At 40.5% G+C, this 22,012-nt stretch overlaps 1 protein-coding gene across 3 annotated transcripts in view; it reads left to right on the top strand.

Annotated features, from left to right (window-relative positions):
* The first annotated feature begins 2,807 nt into the window (after positions 1–2,807).
* Positions 2,808–22,012, top strand: part of LOC149313479 (E3 ubiquitin-protein ligase pellino homolog 1) — an 83,092-nt gene continuing 63,887 nt past the window's right edge. For all 3 annotated transcript variants that reach the window (XM_089519178.1, XM_089519175.1, XM_089519177.1), the window contains exon 1: positions 2,808–3,130. The gene's annotated coding sequence lies outside the window, so the exon portion shown is untranslated. The remainder of the gene's footprint in view (positions 3,131–22,012) is intronic.

Raw genomic sequence — 22,012 nt, 5'->3', positions numbered from 1 at the left:
CTGATACGCCAACTGCGACCCTACCTAGAGCCACCTAGACCTAGTGACCTAGAAACGGTGGTACACGCACTGGTAACCTCTCATCTCCATTTCTGAAATGCACTCTACATGGAGCTATCAGCTAGTACAAAACATGGCAGCAGGTTGGTTGCTGGTAAATCCAGGTCGGACCATATAACACTTATCTTAAAAGCTCTCAGCTGGCTGCCAATTAGCTTTTGGGTGTGGTACAAGGTGTTGGTTATTACCTTTAAAGCCCTACATAGCTTGGGTCCAGCTTACTTGTGGGAGCATCTTTTTCCAAAAAATCCACCCCGCACTCTTAAGTCCTCCGGGTGTAGGGTTGCCATAACCCGGTTGCAACCGGGTTTTTCCCGGTTTTGGCTGCACCTGCCCGGTCACGGCACGGGTGCAGCCAAAAACTGGGAGAAGCCCAGTTGCAGCGGGGTTGCTGGGCAACCCTGGGGCCTCGCTGCCCTCCTCCTCCTCCACCGCGCATGGCTGCGCGGAGGAAAAGGAGGGCAGCGAGGCCTGGGGCGGAGGAGGCTACAGGGAGGCGGCGCCTCTTGGGCGCAGCCGCGCCAACCTCCCCGCCTCCCTGCAGCCTCCTCCCTCCTTCCTGGCCTCCGCAGGGGCCAGGAACGAGGCTAGGCCGCGGCGATCGCCGCCGGCCTCCTCCCCTCCTTCCTGGTCCCCGTGGGGGCCAGGAACGAGGCTAGGCCCCGATCCTGGCCTCCGATCGCGGTGAGGCCCGGGGCCCAGGCGGAGAGGGAAAGCCTCCTTAAGTGGAGGCTTTCCCTCACCGCTTGGCCTCCGCTCCCCGCCGCAATCGCCAGGGAAAATGTAGGACAGAATTTTCAAATGTAGGACACATTTTTGTGTCCTACATTTGAAAATTTTGTCCTACATTTTTCCCGGTTTGGAGGTCCGGCGCTATGGCAACCCTATCTGGGTGACACCAATCCTAGTGATGACATTACCCTCAAGAAGTCCCCAACCCCCTGCATGGCGGGACCACCCTCCTTCACAGAGTAAAAGATGTCAGCAAGTATGGTGGGTTGGTGGTGGTGTAGGGAAACAATGCGCCAAAGAAAAACATAATGGCCTGTTACAGACTGCCAAAATAAAGCTGCTTCAGGTCTCTTTGGAGGTATGCTGTTTAAATGATGCATGCATCCTAAGAATCCGAAAGCTGCACCAAAGCTGCACTCCAGTGCTTAGGAATGGAGCGTGGCTTTGGCGTGACCTCCAGACTCTTAGGACCCATGCATCATTTAAATAGCATACCTCCAAAGAGACCCGAAGCAGCATTATTTTGGCCGTCTGTAACAGGCCATTGTTTCCAAGAAGAAAATGTCCTTAAAATTACATTAAATTACATTGGGGAAGAGATACTTTTCACTCTAGTTTAGCTACAGTTGTCTCCCCACATTTGTGGCTTTCAACTCCATCACATGGGGGAAACCGGGGGTTTAACCAGTGATTAACCTGTGAAAATCATGCAATCACAATTAAAGATTTTCACACACATCACACTTAAAGAGCCATTATCCCAGGAAGCAACAAGGGAATAATCAGGCAATAAACAGCAACAAATCATTCACAGGATTTCCCCGTGGATGATTTGTTGCTGTTTATTGCCAGTTTATCCCTGGGATAATGGCACTTTAATGTTGACGTCGTGTGAAAATCTTAATCGTGATTGAGCAATTTTCACAGGTTAATCACTGGTAGCTTTAAATCCGAATTAAAGACTTTCTCGTTCTCTGAAGCATCTGGAACTTAATTTTAATATTGTTGTATAACCTAGATTTGATTATATGCATTACCTAGAAAACAGAATGCAGTCTTTCAGGTTTTACATTATTTCTTTCTCTGGGACTGCATCTGCACTGCAACAATAATCCCGTTTGACACTGGTTTAACTGCCAGGGCTCATTGCTATGGGATTCTGGGAACTGTCTTGTGAGAGATTTCATCTTCTCTGTCAAAGAGCTCTGGTGCCACAACAGACTAACAAACCCCAGAATCCCTTCGTATGGAGCCATGGCAGTTAAAGTGGTGTCAAACTGGATTATTTCTGCAGTGTGGATTCACTCTGAGTTCATAGTTTTGCCTCATGAGGTCTAATTTGGACTGCAGAATGCAGTTTGGGACTGCTTTGACTGCCAGGGCTCAATGGGATCCTGGGATTTGTTATTATATATATATATATATATATATATATATTATTTTAAGAAAGTACATTAAAAATAGACAGAAGTAATCCAGATCTACTTCTACATTATCAATTCCATGTTCATAATTGATCTTCTGTGCTGGGATCTGTGATTTTTGTGAGGTAAAACATATATATTTTTATTTATTTATTTAAAAATACATTAAGAATAGGCTCCAGGTCTACTTCTACATTATCAATATAATGTATTGTGCTGGGATCTGTAGTTTTTTTGTAACGCACAGCCTCTCTCTGTCAGAGCGCTCTTGGTGCTACGAACAAAAACTACAAATCCCAGAATGCCATCGCGCCGAGCCGCGGCCGTTGAAGCCGTCTTAAAAAAACTGCATCATTCCCTCAGGCTTCCCAATCACTTATTTGACCCCTCCCCCTGTCCTTGTTCCTCCTCTTTTGAGGCGCGTGGCCACGCCCCCCTCCCAGCCTCCGCGCGCGAGGCCCAGCGGCGGCGGCAGTTAACAAAGGTCACAGCAGCGGCGATTGGTCAGCAGCAGCGTCGTAGGAGGAGTCAAAGAACTCCATTTCCCATGCTCCTCCGGGGCCGTCGCCTTTGAATGAGGTCACCTGATTGCCCCCTCCCATTGGTGGGTGCCTGTGTGGCGGGGCTCCCGCTGACCCAGAGGGCTGAGAGGATTATATCGCAGAGACGGAGACAGACACAGACACAGGGGCTCCCTCCGACGGATTGTTTATCTTTCTCCAGCCCTTCCCTCCTCCTTCCCTTGCGCTCAGCCCGCCTCCCTCCCTCCCTCTTCGCGGGGCTGCTGCTGCTGCTGCTGTTTTTCGGAGCCCTCCACCTCCAAGGCAACAGGGGCAGCCAGCGGGGGACTCCTCTTCAGCCGTCCTTCCCTGGTCCTTCCCAGGCAGACAGACAGACGCCGGAGCCTTCGCCCGGTAAGCCCAGAGCAACAGCAGGGGAAGGAAGGGGGAGGAAGCAGGGACAAAGGGGGGGGGGGAGGAAAGAGATAGACCTTTCTTTCCTTTCTTCCTTTCACCTTTCCCCCTCCTTCCTTCCTTCTTTCCTTGCTTCCTTCTTTCCTCTTTCCTTCCTTCCTCTCTTTCCCCTTCCTTCCTTCCTTCTGTCCTTCCTTCCGTCCTTCCTTCTTTCCTTCCTTCTTTCTTTCCTTGCTTCCTTCTTTCCTTTCCCCTTCCTTCCTTCCTTCCTTCCGTCCTTCCTTCTTTCCTTCCTTCTTTCTTTCCTTGCTTCCTTCTTTCCTTTCCCCTTCCTTCCTTCCTTCCTTCCTTCCTTCCTTCTGTCCTTCCTTCCTTCCGTCCTTCCTTCCTTCTTTCCTTCCTTCTTTCTTTCCTTGCTTCCTTCTTTCCTTTTTTCCTTCCTTCCTTCTTTGTTTCCTACCTTACTTCTTTCTTTCCTTCCACTCTTTTCCCTTCCTTCCTTCCTTCCTTCCTTCTCTTTCTTTCCTTGCGTCCATCCTTCCTTCCCTCTTTCCTTTTTCCCTTATTCCTTCCGTCTTTTTTGCTTTTCCCCTCCTTCCTTCCTTCCTTCCTTCCTTCCTTCCTGCCTTTTCCCTTCTTCCCTTCCCTTCCTCCTCTCCTTCCTTCAGAGGCCAACCCCTTTCCCCTCTTCCCTTCCTTGGCTATTCTTTAAGGAGAAATAATAATAACAGTATTTATTCAATAACAATATATTTTTATTTATGTCCTGCCTCTTCCCATAGGATCAAGGCGGCTTACAAACACAACAAAATGCCACACAATAATACAATTAAAAAACCCGATACACACATAAAATGCAATACAACTCCAATACAATACAAATAATTCCCCCCTCCTTACATATCTAACATAATATCTAAATATAACAATGATAAAATGTAAAATAAATCATTAAAACCATTAGTTAAAGAAATCTCAATCCCAGTTGGGAAGACTGACCCTCCGCATCCCAGTCTTTTCCACTCGGATTTGGGTTAGGATTGTTATTTCCCATCCCCTCCCTCCTTTTAATAATAATAATCATCATAATAATTCCTTCATAATAAAATATGTCCCTCATAATAATAACAACATTCCCCTAATAATAATAATAATATTTCCCTAATAATAATAATAATAATAATAATAATAAAATTTTATTAATAACATTTCTGTCATAACAAATATTAATAATATTTCTATAATAATAATAATAACATTCCCCAATAAGAATTAAAAATAATAATAATTCCCTCACAATAATAATAATAATCCATAATAATAATAATAATATTTCCCTCATAATAATAATAATAATTTTTTATTAATAATATTTCTGTCATAACAAATATTAATAATATTTCTATCATAATAATAATAATAATAATAACATTCCCCAATAAGAATTAAAAATAATAATAATTCCCTCACAATAATAATAACAATCCATAATAATAATAATAATAATATTTCTATCATAATAATAATAATAAATTTTTATTAATAATATTTCTGTCATAACAAATATTAATAATATTTCTATAATAATAATAATAATAACATTCCCCAATAAGAATTAAAAATAATAATAATTCCCTCACAATAATAATAATAATCCATAATAATAATAACATTTCCCTCATAATGATAATAATAATATTTCCCTCATAATAACATTATTATTATTATTAATCCATAATAATAATAATAACATATCCCTAATAATAATAATAATAATAATAATAATAATTCCCTCCTCATAGTGATAAGGATACTACTTCCCTCCCTCCTCTGAGGTCTGCGCTCTTTAATAGACACAAACCTTCCTGGCTCTGTCCTTTGTTTCTCTTGTAGGGGATGGATGGGGAGGGCAGGATGCTGAGCTCTGCATCTGCTTCTCTTCCTGGGCCTAGGAAGCAGAGCTGCCTCGGACTTGTTCTTCGGGGATGGGGATAGGGATAGGGAGGAGGGCAAAACAAAGGAGCCTTATTCCTTTGTGCTGCCCGGGAAGGAGGGCTCTCAGCTAGGCTCTCCTGGGTTGTTTTCTTCTCTGCCATCACCACCACCTCCTTCTTCAAAGGAGTTCTTCCCCCATTAAAAGGAGTCTGCTCCCTACTAAAACGATCCCCCATTAAAAGGAGTCAGGCCCCTATTAAAAGGAGCCACCCCCTGATTAAAAAGGGTTCCCTCCATTAAAAGGATCCCCTGTTAAAAGGAGTCTGCCCTCTTATTAAAAGAAGTGTTCCCCCCTGTTGAAAGGACATCCCCCCACTAAAAGCAGACCTTCCACTGAAAGGTGCCCCAATTAAAAAGATCCCCCATTAAAAGGAGGCTGGCCCCTATTAAAAGGATCCCCCATTAAAAGGAGTCTGGCCCCTATTAAAAGGATCCCCCATTAAAATGAATCTGGCCACTTTTAAAAGGGCCTCCCCCGATTAAAAACCCTCCATTAAAAGGAGTCTCCCCGCTATTAAAAGAAGCCCCCTAATAAAAAGAGTTTCCACCTATTGAAAGGAGATTCCCCCATTAAAAGGAGACCCCCCACTGAAAGAAGTCCCCCTATTGAAAGGAGCCCTCTATTAAAAGGAATCCCCCATATTGAAAAGAGTCTCCCCCATATTGAAAAGAGTTCCCTCTATTAAAAGGATCACCCATTAAAAGAAGTCTCCCCCCTCCATTAAAAAGATCCCCCACTATTAAAAGGATTATCCCTCCTATTAAATGGAGTCTCCTTATTGGAAAGAGACTCCCTATTAAAAGGAGACCCCCCCCCCCTTATTAAAAGGAGAGGAAGCTGGTTTCCTTATTATTGAAGTGGTTGTCCTAGTATTTAATAGTCTTTGGTTTGGCATTTCTATGGCTCTTCTCAACATCTCCTCTTCTTAACATCCCCTGGTTCATATATCATTGTTTTGACCTATTTCACAAAGTTAACCCCCACCCGCATCTGGAAAGAAAGAGGGAGATATAGTGTTGTTTTTTCAGCCTTGTATGATTTTTATCATTTCAGTCTTTTGTAGCTATAATTTCTCAGTCTTTTATAACAGAAACAGAGGGGCATCATGAACTGAGATTGAGGAGGGGGCTCTGCAAGTTATGGTTTGTTTCCATCTTGTAATGTCCCATATTATTTTAAATAAATCAATACGGTGCCTGCCTACTTACTGTTGCTTTACCATTTCTTGCATTAAAAACCTGCAGTTCTTCATTAGTATATATAGAGCGTAGTTCCAGGAGCGTATGTGACATTACTTTTAAAAGGCTGCCTGTTTCGTTTTGGCTGTGAGTCAACTTGACTTTTGAGTACAATCTTTGTGATAGTTCCTCTTCTCAGCTTCCTGTCAACTAAACACCATACTTCTCTTCCTGGCTTTCTCTTAATTAAACTCCAAACTACTTTGAATCTGAGCTGTATAGCAATAACATGAGCTTTGTTTCTAAGTTGGATTTCTGTTGCGGAGGATGGGGGAGTCAGAAAGGTTAAATTTCCTATTTTCGACTTTTTTTACCTCTGGAGAAGATATGATGGATGGATGAATGAATGACTAGAAACATCGGTTACATCGGTTATATGCATTCTGTGTTGTTTTTTGTTTTCTACACTTGTTGATAGTGCATTTTGGCTTCATTTACTATTGTTTATTTTTTGGTATCTAATACTTGTGGTAAAATAGTATTTACATTTTCTAGGAAGTAATGTGTATGCGCTGTTCAGTGGTTAGAAACACCTTAAAGTTTGTATATCCAGTTTCCTATTCCACTGTATGCTTAAACTAATAGCAAAGGCAACGTAGCCTGGATTTTAACAATTGCTGTAGCTGTTTGAAATGATTCACCAATAAGTATGGGGGAAACTATGAAATGCTTTAAAGCTGGCTGTTACATACATTGAGTACGTTTTATTAAAGCCAGAAGGTTTGTTCTGTAGTAATTGTTATGTTTAGGCGCCAGTTCAAACGCTTCATTTCTGAAGTCAGTCTTGTCAGCAGGTATGGTATTATTTTTAGTCACTCGTTGTCTTTTCAAAGGTGCTGGTTGCTTTTGGCCTTCTGTGAGAACATCTTGAGAAATTTGCTTAAAGGCTTAGAGAACTCAATGTGGTAGGGCTTCCTTTTCCTGTGTTCTGGTTTTTAATCTAAAGTGTTGAAATAGTAGTAGGAAAGGCATTTACTCCCAATTTTGGTATGTAGCTGTGGCCATAGACCAGTGATGGTGAACCTATGGCTCGTGTGCCAGAGGTGGCACTCAGAGCCCTCCCTGTGGGCACATGTGCTGTCGCCCCGGCATAGAGTTTGCCAGAGTTTGTTACTAGAAAGCCAGAGGGACATGGCACTTTGCAATAAATAAGTGGGTTTTGGGTTGCAGTTTGGGCACTGGGTCTCTAAAAGGTTCACCATCACTGCCATAGACCTATCTTTGCAAGAGGAACGAAGAATATATTGGTATAGCTTCACTGCAACTTATGTGTATGTACATGCATCAGTTATGACCACTTAATGTGGATGTTTTTGGTCTGCAGAGTCATCACTTTTTCTTGTATCGGTCCTGGAGGATGTTGGCTGCTTAGTTTACTGCTATGTAAACAGAGTAAAAGAGAGAGATGTCAGGGGGCCTAGGAAGCGTTGCGTTTTAGGATTGTCACGAACGCTGCATGGATTCTGCACAGGTACAGCCTTACATGAATTGAGCGGTTGTTTTGCTGCACAAATGCAAAGCATCTGTTAGTTGGTGCAGCTGATTGTACTCTCAGCCTGCCAATTCTGAAATTCCAGACCAAGTGGTGTCGGGTCCCCCGTTGCCGATTATACTTGCACTGGGCGTCAGTTGTAGAGGTCTGGATAAGTGTGAGTTTGCCTGGACAGAGCTGAGAACAATAAAGAGATTTAATGTCAGCTTTTGGGTACAATGGCGGAATTGTGTAGACACAGTAAAAAGAAAGCAGTGTTTCAGAAACAATGTCCTGGTTTTATTTTCATAAGCCTGAGGATTGAGGCATCGGTTCTATAAGCAGTCGGAGGCCCAGTAAACCTTCAGTTTGAGAGATAAAGTAAGGACTCTCCTAGTCCTTATATAGATCACCAAATGCTACCAGATAACATTGGTGACGTTGAGTATTACAAGAGTGAAAACACTGTATAAACACAAGAATCCGTATGGCTTTAACAAAATTTAGATCATGGATCAGGCTTTCTTGTGCAGGCTACGTTGACCTATATTGTGAGCTCTAGTAGAAAAGCATTGGCGACTCCACTTCCTAGAAGTTGATTGGAACACTACTCATTCCTCACCATCAATTTGCTTTAATTAGGACAGCCATGTAGCCTTGCCTCCTTTGCTTCAGAATAATTCATTAAAAGTTTAAGTACACATGCCTGAATGCTTCCCTGTTCTTAGGGGTTGTAATGAGGTGTAAATAGCAGCTCCTTTACTTTCCCCTTGTCTCACTAGAATCAGAATCCTAGAGTTGGAAGAGACTGCAAGGGCCATCCAGTCCAACCCCTGCCATGCAGGAAATCTAAATAAAAGCATCCCCGACAGATGGCCATGAAGCATCTGTTTAAAGACCTCTAAGGAAGGAGACTCCACTACACTCCAAGGGAGTGTCTTCCACTGTCGAACAGCCCTTACTGTCAGGAAGTTCCTCCTAATGTTGAGGTGGAATCGCTTTTCCTGTAGCTTGCATCCATTGCTCCAAGTCCTAGTCTCTGGAGCAGCAGAAAACAAGCTTGTTCCCTCCTCAATATGACATCCCTTCAAATATTTAAACAGGGCTATCATATCACCTCTTAGCCTTCTCTTCTCCAGGCTAAACATCCCCAGCTCCCTGAGTCGTTCCTCATAGGGCAAGGTTTCCAGACCTTTCACCATTTTAGTCGCCCTCCTTTGGACACGCTCCAGTTTCTCAATGTCCTTTTTGAATTGTGGTGCCCAGAACTGGACACAGTATTCCAGGTGGGACCTGACCAAAGCAGAATAGAGTGGCACTATTACTTCTCTTGATCTAGACACTATACTTCTATTGATGCAGCCTAAAATCACATTGGCCTTGTTAGCTGCCGCATCACAATGCTGACTCATGTTTAATTTGTGGTCTACTTGGACTCCCAGATCCCTTTCACATGTAGACCCTTAGGGCGAGAGTCCTCTAAGACTCATAGCAGTTCCCCAGAAGGGTGCCAATATCTGCATGGAGGTTTGTGGACATTGTGTACATAGAGACTGTGAGAAGAAAAAAGCAGACCTATGCATTGTCCTTTTCCTGTTGCTGTTGTTATTGTGTGCCTTCAAGTCATTTCTGACTTAAGGAGACCCTATGCTGACCCTATCATGGAGTTTTCTTGTCAATATTTGTTCAGAGGAGGTTTGCCAGTGCCTTCCTCTGAGGCTGAGAGGTTGTGACTTGCCCAAGGTCATGCACTGGGTTTCACGTTCAATCTGGGAATGACACCTTGGTTTCCAGAGTCGTCGTCCAGTACTCAAACTGCTGTGCCACGCTGGCTCTCTTGCTTTTCATAGCAGGAATCAAAGTCTCTGCTCCCTAGTCTTGTATGAGTTATATCACTGGTGATACTTTATCAGTTCGTATACTTCTTTGATGTATATGAACTTTGTGCTCTAAGTTTATAAGAAGCCTGTTCCGCACATTGTTGAGACTTACCTAATCTTTTGTCTGTTAAGTAGACTTGGACTTGCAAATCAGTGTAAATCTCTACAGACTATAGCTTAGTACAAAACAAAACTGTTCATATGTAGTTAAGATACTTCCTAAAGAAAAGTATCTTGTGCTTATAGAGATAATATGGCTTTTATGCTCTAATTAGAGATGTGGGAGGGGGTAGTTTTGATTATTTTAAAATACTCTTTATGCCTGTAAAAGATGCTGTTCAGCAGCATTAAGATGAAAGTCCTGTGCACAGTTAGGATGCCAGAATCTCACTGAAGTAAGTATAGTGAAGTTAATAAGCTAAATTCCATGCAGGTCAGAAGGGTATGTGGATGTCAAGGGTGCTAGTACTTACTGTGTTCCATATTTTGCAGTGAGATGGTCAGTAAAGATGTAATCCAAAGAACCAAATCAACTACTTCTGTAATCCCAAGGTTACTCTATATTGCTTTTGAGAGACTGTTATGACATGGAATGGCATAGGGAGCAATGCCTTTCAGTAAAAGTAAAATACTGCTTGGCATTGGCTAAACCATTAGGTTCAGTGTGCATGCTCTCATTTGTTTTGTTCTTTTACTTTGGCAAGTTGAGTCATAAATATTCATACTTCAGACTCGCTTGGCTTGAGTTGTTAAAGGGCATTAAATAGTAATGTGTAACTAGCCATGTAAGCTCAGTACATGTTTCTGGTGAAATACAGAATGACATCATCTGAATTGAGGAGCTAATTCCCAATGCTTGTGATGATTGCTAGTCTCCAGTCCACAACGTATGACTTAACCAGGCAGCTGAAATGTATGATTGTCCCAGCTCCTGTTATAAAGCTTGATCTCTGCCTCTTGTCCTGGGATTTTGTAGCATTTCCCTGTTACTGATGCAGAAACCCAGAGCTCACTGTGTATTGTGCTGGGAATATAGGGGAGGGGTGCTCACTGCTAGTGAGCATTTCAGTGATGGTATCCTCTGTGTAGTTATTCAGAAGTAAATCTCCTGTGTTCAGTGAGACATCTTCATCTGCCTGTAGGATTGAAAACTTCATAATTGTGGGAGAAAGGCGGAATATAATTCCTGGATATAAATAAATAAAAATAAGTAATTGTGTAGGGATGGAAAAATCTATCAGTTTTGCTTTCTCTCAGATTCACTTTGTTAAAAAAAAATCACGTTCTTTCCTTCCCAGATATCTGATGTGTGAATTTTGATCCATTCTTCAAAAATGGAAATAAATTTCTCTCACATTTGTATCAGCCAAATTCAATAGTTACGGCTGAGATGATCATGCTGTTTCTGCCTGTCATGTAACTGTTAAAGATGAAGAGTCTCAGAAGGGGGGGAAAAGTGGCAAGCTTAATTCAGCACTAATCTGATTGAATACACAGGATTCAATCCTTGTTTTCCAAGAGTGAATTGATTAGGAGCCCTGGGCCTAAATAGATGAATGTAAGTTTTGGCTTTTTCCATGTTTGATTCTGTTTAGATCTCAAGTTCCTTCTAGCGTAATATAAGGAAATATGTGAATGTTGGCACGTGTGTGTGTGTGTAACAAGTTAAAACAAAATTCTCACCCATCCCTATTCTTTTTAGACTGTTAACATCTAGAAAATAATAGATACTGTCAGGTATTGGATAGTAGATATTATCAGGTACTGAAAACCTTACCTAGATTTATGGATCATCAGGTGAAGAAACTTGATCTGTTCATTTCTAAAATGCTTGTTCTCTAGGTCTAGGTTCACAAGTGCTCTAACAGAATTGCCTAAGGAAATGACAACACAGTGCTGATATTAAAACTAGGTCAAGTAATGCTGAATGCTACTGGAGCTGTTTCTGTGAGAAGAAACTAAGCATATTTTTTATCTGATCTAGTATCTAATTTCTTTCAGCTTAATTTTCATAGGGTACCATTGCTTTATATTGCTGGAGTCTTGACAGAAATGTGTATGGCACTGTTTGCATGGCATATCTACTTGAATCAGACTTTGATAGTTTAGAATTTTATATATTGAGCATGGATGTTCTCTTGTGAATGAAGGTAAATTTGAATTAAAACATTAGGTAAACAAACAGCTTCATTTATATACTGCTTCATACTGAAGTAACAATGTCTAAGCGGTTTACAACTGTAAGCTAATTGCCCCCAACAATCTGGGTACTCATTTTAGCGACCTCAGAAGGATGCAAGCCTGAGTCGAGCTTGAGCCCTTTCACTGGTATTGAACTCACCACCTTATGGTTTTGAGTGCAGGCATTTAACCACTGTGCCACCTGGGCACAGTAGAGTTTAGAGTATCCACCAGTTTTCAGTATGCATAGTTGTCATTTTCCTGGTTGATTTTCTTCTTTCTTTTTTAGGGCTTTATTTGTAATGGCTACACTCTCTCCATAGACAGAGGAAATCAAAAACTGTTTCTAAACATCTGTTACTGTTCTGAATGGATATGTGCATTGTCCTGTTTTCACTCTGGAACAAGACTTGGAGTGATGTCGTAGATCTCTCTAATATGTTCTCAAACATCATGTTGTGATGCAGTAGCATAATATGCTAAGCAGTTCGTGGTTTCACGGAGTAGAAGGCACAGAAATAAACTTTTTCAAAATTGTCTGTCAGGCATTTTTTGAATGATCATACTTTGCATTTTGAGACACTAACTTAGTATTTGGCATTTATTTGTATCTTCATGGTGTGTTCTTAAATAAATGTGAATGATGGCTATAATCTATATTAAACCTAAGACTGATTTGGGCTGCATCTGCACTTCAGAAATAATCCAGTTTGACACTACTTTAATTGCCATGGCTCAATGCTATGGCATAGTGGGAATTGTTGTTTTGTGAGACACTTGGCCTTCTCTGTTAGAGAGCTCTGGTGCCACAACAAACTACAGTTCCCAGAATTTCTCAGTATTGATCCATGGCAGCTACAGGGTCTCAACCTAGATTATTTCTGCAGCGCAGATACATCTATGGTGGTCTTTCCTGTCAGATTATTATTTAAGAAACTGAGCATCTCAACACTATAACCAATGATAATTATTACCCTTCATGCCACTTAAGAGTAAAGGAAGAATCTAAGACATACAAACTTTTTTTCTTGAGGATGGGGAATACATGTGTGAGAAGAGAACTCATAGAAAGATGCTGGCGTTCCCTATTGACCCATATGATCAATTCAAAGTTTGTTAAGAAGGCACTTCTCACAGATACTCACATTTCATTCATGGACAAATTGCTTTGGGAACTCTTCTTCCTCACTCAGGTATGCCAGAAATGATTTGTTGGAAACTTAAGGCAATTTTTAAAGGAGTTCCTGTCAGAGAAGCTTCCATCTCTTGTACCAACTACCTATATCTTTTGAGAATCATAAACATAAGCATTAGTTTTCTAACTACCCACCTTTACAATTACAGATAGTGGGAGCTATAATCAGAACTTTATGTTCTCCACTGGTTTTAGGGCATATTTGATTGTAGCTTCCCAAAATAGGTGCTTCATAGTGTGGGCAGCTTCTGAACTGTGTGGATCAGACGTGCTGAATGAGCTCCTTGGGTTTCTATGTTAAAACGTTTTTGTTTCTATATTAATTTTTTCCCCACACACGGACCTTTTACCATTCATAAAAATGAATATTGATGAGGAACTAATTCTAAAAATATTGATGAGATGATACATTATTTAACAATCTACTATGATGGATGAAGAAGAAGAATGAGGCATATACTTTAGGAACGGTGAGTCGACAAGGATCCCTTTCTTTCCTAGGAATCCAGTTCCTAGACAACAAAGTCTGTAGGTCTTCTCTCTCTAACATGATTAGGACTCCTCTGACACAATCCCTCAAAAGCAAAGCAGCCTTATTCACCTGGGCCTTGGCCAGATTTGTTGGGCTACATCCGTCCATTACTGAAATCCAGCAATGACCAACAGTTACTGTTGGCACGAGTCAAATACACACAGCCAGGTTTAGGAAGGCTGTATTCTTTTGTTGTCATTGTTGTTGCTGCTCCTGTGGCAAGAGCAATTTCCTTTTTTCTGCCACCCTTCCTTGCCATCTACAGTACTGAAGCAACCAGGTAGGAGAAGCCTGTCTTCCACATCTTGTACAACGAGAGTAACCTAGGATCTGCAGCTGCAACACTACATATGATTGTGATGTGGTTGTCCCCTATTTGGTCTGCAGTATCAGATGATGACCCATGTGTACAAATGAGCTGTTATGGGCCAGACATTGATAGAATTACCCAGTGTTGCCAGTGTTGCTTGACAGTGAAAATGGTTCTGCTGTTCATCTGTGAGTGCAATGATGTGAACTTGGGTCCAAAAGTGAATATTAGTGTAAGCGGAAAAATCATTGCATTTAGATATGTGGCTTTTACATTTTGCCCTGTCATAGAAGTAATTACAGCTGGTACATTTTGATAAACAGTGTATACTATTGAAATAGCATTTGGTTAAACTGAATAATAATAATAATAATAATAATAATAATAATAATATTTATTATTATTATTATTTGTATACCGCCCTATGGGAAACCAATCCGGGCGGTTGACAACAGTAAAATATAAAATACAACAATTAAAAACACTTTATCCCTCCCCCCCTTAAGACAGTATTAAACAGTATAACATATTAAAAACACAATATCAAAGCATAAAAACAACAATTAAAAACTAAAACCTCTGATATCCCTCTGTTGATCCTCAACCATCACTAAGATGGGGCCACGGGAGGAATGAGGGAGTCAGGGAACCTGGGCCGGGATGGTTAATCTGGAAAGGCCTGCCGGAAGAGATCCGTCTTGACAGCTTTTTTAAAGCTGTCTAATGATGTCAACTGACGGATCTCATCTGGCAGGTCGTTCCAGAGTTTGAGGGCGACAGCAGAGAACGCCCTCTGGGAGGTCGCCGCAAGCCTAGATTTTAGAGGCTGCAGTAAGTTCTTCCCAGAGGACCGGAGAGCGCGGGGAGGATTGTACGGGAGGAGGCGGTCCCTGAGATAGCTTGGACCCAAGCCATTTAGGGTTTTAAAGGTGATAACCAACACCTTGTACTGGGCCCGGAAGCTGATAGGCAGCCAGTGGAGGGACCTCAAAACCGGAGTAATGTGGTCCCTCCTAGATGTTCCTGAGACAAGCCTGGCTGCCATGTTTTGAACCAGCTGTAATTTCCGAGTCAATATTTGATGTGTGTGTGGAAAAAGAAATCTGAAATGCCCCACATCTGAACTTTACTATAAAGTAATACACTTCCTTTCAGAGCAAGTCATAGTCCATTCCACTTCTGTAATGTACCACTTGGGATATGTTTCTAATTCTAAAAATATGTCAGTTCCTCAGTTTCCCACCATCTGCTGTAAATTTGCCTCTTTCTTCCATTTGGGCTGGTGTGTGTGTGTGTTTTCTTCTCAGGAATGTTGAAACATGGGAGAAAAGGAATGTAGTTAGTAATTAAAGTTGCTGTGGTTAGAACTCTGTTGTATTTCAAAGGACAAAGGAAAATGCCTTAAAACTTGTCTGATCAATTTGAGGCAGATAATAAGTATTGTTATATGTATCATTTTATATGGACTACTCTTGGGTCCTGCTTGATGCTTTTGCTTATAGTACAAACTTTGGCACTTTGTTTTCATATTGTGCTCAAAGTTTCAGCTATTTATCCCAAAACCACATGTAAGAGGAAATAAACAGGTTTGTTTGCCCAAGTGTTTGGCTGTCTAACCAAAGGCAAACCATCTAATTGTGCATTGCCTGTGCATCAGAGGGTAGTCACTGCTTCATAGGGTAGGTATATGGGCACAGTTCAGCAGGACTAATCATCTGCATTAGGGTGCTCACAGGTGCCGTTTTTAAATATAGTACATGAGAGGGATGCAGATAAAGATTCCCTCACTCATGAGTGTTTGACCAATTGCCCTTAACTGCATCCTTCAATATAAACCTTTTGCTCTATTCCTTCATGCTGCTGCTTGTGCCATACTTTCCCAGTGCCCTTACAATTGCCTCTACAAGGAGACAGCTTAGATGGTGAGGTTTAACTGCTTTTCTTAACCTTTGTCACTGTTTAAAACTGCAGGGGTTGATCTTCTGCCAACCCATGTGCAGCATTTCATAAAGCTTGCCAATTAGTTCTAATGTTGTCATGCCTTCAGAGATTACCTTGAATTGATGGGTATTTTAAAGAAAAATGCTCCAAGTGGAAACGATTAGTAGCTCTGCTTTGTTCTTCAAAGCTATAGTGGTTATATTCCTGGCTCTTGGCGGGCTCAGTCTGCAAGGACTTTGTGTTCTGTAGGACTCCTGCCAGATTTAGTGTGTTGCATGTACTGAAAGCATCTAGACCAGATTTTGTTCAGTTTTTAGTGTACATCCAGTTGAATTTCCCTAGATTTCTTGCTTCCCATGGAATATTTTAGACTTGATCAGTACTACTGGAGCACAGAAATGAGACCTTTTCATACAAAGAGGTTCTAGTGCTGAGCTACATATTTCTGTAAACTGAAAGGTTTTTCCCAATTTATTTCTCTTTTAATTACATATTATTATTATTATTATTTTTGCAGTAACCACACTTACAGTACTCTTAAAGGAAATCAACTTCAGTCAGAGGAATAGCTAACAGGCAGTTTCTTCCTTTCCTCAGCTAGAAAAGGGATGCAATTTGAACTACTGGCTGGTTTAGAACTGCAGAATAGAAGGGGGATCCCACCTGTTACCTAGACAAGAGGGTTGCTGAGGTCTGTGTGTACATGTGTGAGTGTCTGACCCATTACTTGTCATTCACCTTAATCCACCTTTACATTTTCAGAATAAATGATAGTCAGTTGACAGCTTTTTAATATATTCCTAGAGTAGTTTACAAAAAGATTAAATAAGGTATAATCGTTCTGTGATGCTGTTGGCTAGTTAATTACAGTGGGCCTTTGATATTGTCTGGGGTTTGGTTCCAGGACCTTGGCGGATACCAAAATCCATGGATGCTCAAGTCCCTTTACAATGACATAGTAAAATGGTGCCTTTTATATAAATGGCAAAATCAGGATTTATTTTTGGGAACTCATATTTTTAAAAAAATACTTTAAAGTGTGGATGGTTGAATCCATGTATAAAGAATCCATGGATACAGAGGGCCAACTGTACCTTTAATTTGTGTTTCTTTGTTTCAGGTAGACTTTTACTTAATGCCATGCTCCATGCCTCCTTTCTTAAAGTTACCCAGACAGGAGAGATCAGGAGTTCTAAGACCACTCTGATAGGATTATATATTAAACACCTGCTTAAGTAAGAACTTCTTGAATTGCTGACAAAAATCAAGCAGAGATGGGGCCAGCCTAGTCTCCTGTGGAAGGGCGTGCCAGAGGGTAGGAGCAGTCACCGAGAAGGCTCTTTTGTGTCCTCACTAAGTGAGCCTGCAATGGTCGTGTGACTTAGAGAAAGCCTTCCCCTGATGATCTTTGTGTGATACAGTTCTTCAAATAATTTGTAGTCAGGAATTCTGGGAGCCATAGTCCAACTCATTCTAGAGTTACAGAAGCTGAGAACTACTGGTATGGTTTCTTCAGGGTGATTAATTAAGAACAAATAGAATGGATGAGCAGAGGCATTTGTCATGTTAAGATAATCAGGAGGTATTCTTTCAAGGGTGCCTCATACAGTCCAGCTGAACTGTGAGAGTATCGTGGGTGAGGCTTGATCCAGATGAGAATGTGTATTGTCAGTATTCACTTGACAAGGTTTCCTCACATGGCAGTGAAGGTAATTGTCATCTCTGAGTCATCATCTAAAAGCACATGGTAGACAAAAAGAAACAAACAAAAGCCCCTGCGCTTTCAGTGGAGAGATAAAACCAGGATGTGCCAAGGTATCTTCATGAAAGCCTAATCTATGATACCTTGCAGTGCTAGGTCAATGTCAAGCACAGAGACTAGGACATGGAGCCATGGATGCAAACTACAGGAAAAGAGATTTCACCTTAACATTAGGAAGAAGTTCCTGACAATAAGAGCTATTCAACAGTAGAATATGCTGCCTTGGAGTGTGGTAGAGTTCCCTTCTTTGGAGGATTTTAAACAGAGGCTGGATGGCCATCTATCAGGGGTGCTTTGATTGCATATTCCTGCATGGCAGAGGGTTGGGCTAGGTGGCCCTGGAGATCTCTTCCAACTCTGTGATTCTATGAGAGTTATAAAAAGAAAAAAAATCCTTTAATTAAAGTTTCAGAATGAGTACATATAAAGAGAGGTCATGAAAGCCATACACTTTTTAGCCGTTAGTTCTGCTGAACAAACAAGAGAAAAGGCATGTCCTGTCAGATGATTTGGCAATGCTGCTGAATTAGCATACATAAAAACAAAAAAGGTCTTAAATGCCATATATTAATGTAAGTAGGATTTCTCCCCTCCCCCTGCATGAGAATATTATTGGTAAAAAGTAAAGGTAGTCCCTTGACATGAATGTCTAGTCATAACTAGACATATCATTTTCTAAGCCGAAGAACCAGTGTTGTCTGAAGACTGCTTTGATGGTTATGTGGCCAGCATGACTGCATTGAACGCTGTTACCTTCCCACTGAGAAGTGGTGCCTATCCATCTACTTGCATTTGCAAGATTTTGAACTGCTAGGTTGGCAGAAGCTGAGACTAGTGACAGAAGTTCACCCCATCATGCAGCACTCGGGCCTCAAACTGCCAACCTTCTCATCATCAGAACTGGAGTCTTAACCACTAAGCCAGCTTAAAAACATAGTCTGATCCAAATATTTTTTAGAAAGCTTGGTGATCATTTAAAGCAATTGTAATAGAAGTTTTACACTCTTTTCTAACTGGTGTTCTTTATACAGCTGCTGATAGAGACTTGAGTTGAAGTCATAAATAGCAAAAAGTCTTCTTTCAAGGGGTTGAAAATGAAATAATAATAATAATATATGTTCTGGCATATGAAATAGTGGCAGTAAACCAATCCAGGGGGAACAAATTTGAGGGCAAAATAGTTTAAGATTAAAAACTACCTCATACACACTTCTTTTCTTTTTTTCCCCAGGTTCTCCCTTTTTAGTAGTTTTATTAAAGAAAGTTTTAACAAGAAATAAGAACAAACACATTATAAAAGACAAACAAGTGTAGGCATAAGACATGGATATAGAAACAGCAGGCTGCTTCTGTTCATTTGTGTCAGCAAAAATGGAGCGGACAGTTATTTAGTTCATACTTGATTAATAGTATCTGTCTATAGAGTTTTTTCATTGCTCATTAAGTTGCAGGGAAGAGTCAAGGTGCAACGTGTCCTTCCAGAAGTCCAGTTAACCACTTAATGGTTGAAGCTGCTGTGAATTTTTCTTGAAATAATCAATAGAAAATGATGAGTTCTCATAAAATGTGTTGTCATTTTGGCATCCATTACAGGCCTTTATGTTAGAAGAGAGTTTTCTAATAACCAAGTGTCCCTTACTCTTTTCCAGCAGTTATCTTGCTTATGTTCCCCAGATTTCTAGTATTTGGCTATTTCTGCTCAGTCTCCTTTGTTTTAAATTACTGTTGTTAAGGTAACTAGAAAAAAGCAAAAGTGCTGGAAAAAAGTGGATGGTTTGTTGTGTTATTTGCAAATTCGGGTTGATAATAAGTCTAAGAACATTTTATCTTGGGGCAATCTAGACACATATGGTTATTCGAACCTATATCTTTACAACCCCTCCAACATCTTGGCAGAACATTATTTGACCATTCTTGATAATTCAGTTGGGAATCAAATAACATTTATGTGTATTCTTGAGAACCCTTCCTTTGTAGCAGCTGAGGGGGATGTATAGGGGGAAGAGGACCAGATGTGTAACCAGTCAGTGTTAGGGATTTCAATCCTTAGATCTGATTACCATACTCTTTTAATGACTTGACCCTTCCCATGTGTGTTTTCCAACAAAATCTTGTAGATAGATGCAGCCTCCCCTATCTTTGAGAACTGCCTTTACAGAGTTCTTCATAAAAAGCTAAGAAGTAATGGCACTGCTCCAGCTAATACTAAATGAGAGGTGAAAGAGGTAATCTGATGCATTTGAAACCAATTAGGCTTGAGTTGCCTTAGTTGTGTTGTCAGATTTTTACAGTCATAAGTTTCCCCTTGAATAAATCTCTAATGCAATAGACGCTACACTTTTTCCATTGTGTAAATTTGTCTATAATTTGGAATTGTGGGTGTAGCAATAGCAAAAGCAAGTGTATTTCTATACTGCTTATCAGTGCACTTAAGCACTCCCTAAGCAGTTTACAATATGTAAGCTAATTGCCCCCAACAAGCTGGGCACTCATTTTAGTAGCCTTGGAAGGATGCCAGGCTGAGCCAATCCTGAACCCCTGGCTGTGTGGTTTGTGAATGAGCGGCTGTAGTACACGCATTTAACCACTGTGCCACCAGATCTCCTAAGAAATGGCCTTAAAGGGGATGGTTTGGGAGTTAGTAAGTGTTCCCATTGTGCCCATATGTTTAATAACCTGAGTAAAAATGGGTTTTGTAGTTCCTTGAGCTTTCTTGTAGGTTGAGGGTAGAGAAAAGAAATGAATTGTCATCATAAGGTCATAACAGTGCTCCAACAACTACGTAATAACTAAGAAGCAACAATCTTGGTCAGTAAGATAGATTCTGCACCAATTAAACTCCTGAGACACACCAAGCAAGGCTGCCCACTCTGCCTTATCAATTGAGTCTCTGGTTAACTTGATTTGATCCAACGCAATGATACCAAGTTTGCAAGTTAATGGCCACCATCATAACATAGCTTTATATGCTGAGGACATTTTGACCTTTCTTACAAATCCCAAAGCCTCCTTTACAGTTCAGAAAAAGACAATAGAAGACTCTGGCATATATTCAGGCCTCAAAATTAATTTCTAGAATGCAAACTCCTATCCTTGAATGTCCCATCTTTACAACAAAAAACACTGGCGATTCTTGATCTGCAACTTCAACCCATATCTGGGCATAACAATCATGAAAAACATCTCACAATTGATCCCATGTAACTACAAGCCTGTGACTATGTGAATGAAAACTAAAATATAGTGGCAGACTCTGAAACTTTTCATCCTAAAAAGAATAGCCATCATTAAGATGTTCCTCGTTGCCTCTTGGTTTTTCTTATTTCACACTATTCCTTTCACCCCTTGTCCATTTAAGTTTAAAAGGTGGCACATAACTATTAATAATTTTAATCTATTTGATACATCCATTCCAAGAATAAAAGACTGGCAATAACTGATATCAGACTTTACTGTCAAGCATCCCAATTAGCTCAGTTTACTCAGCTTATTAAGGATGCTCACACCACTAGACAGGTTAAGTTGGAAATAAATTACATCTCCTCAACAGAAGCTAAGTTTCTTTAAAAGCAAAATTCAGTTCCACAAAGAATACTAAATAATAATCAACAACAAAATATATGAGGGACACTTAACATGCAATTTCAATAGGGTAATTATGTGACTGATGTTGTCCGATTAGGATGAACTCAAAAATTCACCAAGGGATCCTTTCATGATTGGTTTGGTTTCAAGCAGAAATTGTCTCTCCCTAAGTCAGCAGTTCAAAATTAATTTCTAGAAATCACCCCCCCCCCCAAAAAAAAAAATGCCATTCCATACTGTTAAAGGCCTCCAATGGGTTTAGAGACAAAGGTGTTAACCAGGTCTTTGACAGATAGATTATATTGAGAAAACAGATGAGGTCTACTAAGCAGCACTCTGGCATGAAGTCTACTTGTTTGGGATTTATACACTCAAGGATAAATTTGATTATTCTGTAGGCCAAAATTGATGTAAAGATCTTCACATCCTGCCTAATTGAACCAATTGGTCAGTAAGATTTAGCTTCTGGGTTGTCTTCTAAAGTTCTTGGTATGTGAATTATTTGCAGTGTATGCCAACTTGTTGGAGGGGAGCCAAAATTTGATATATCATTAAATAGATTAAGTATAGAGGGGACTAAATCATCATAAAGTGACCTGTAAAACTTATCCAGGCCAATTTGAATTTTTGTCTAAATTTATGAGTTTGTTTAAGAGGGAAGAATGCAAATCAGTGAGGTTTTTTTTTTAATCTAAGTATTTTATAAATCCATCCATATCAAGGCCAGATAACATTTCAGATGAGTACAATTTAGAATCGAATGTATGAAAGTCCTTAACAGTCTCCTCAGG

The sequence above is a fragment of the Sceloporus occidentalis genome, unplaced genomic scaffold, assembly GCF_023333645.1.
Source record: "Sceloporus occidentalis isolate IW3139 unplaced genomic scaffold, rSceOcc1.0.p SCAF_4, whole genome shotgun sequence".
Classification (NCBI taxonomy): domain Eukaryota; kingdom Metazoa; phylum Chordata; class Lepidosauria; order Squamata; family Phrynosomatidae; genus Sceloporus; species Sceloporus occidentalis.
This window is presented reverse-complemented; position numbering and strand designations above follow the sequence as displayed.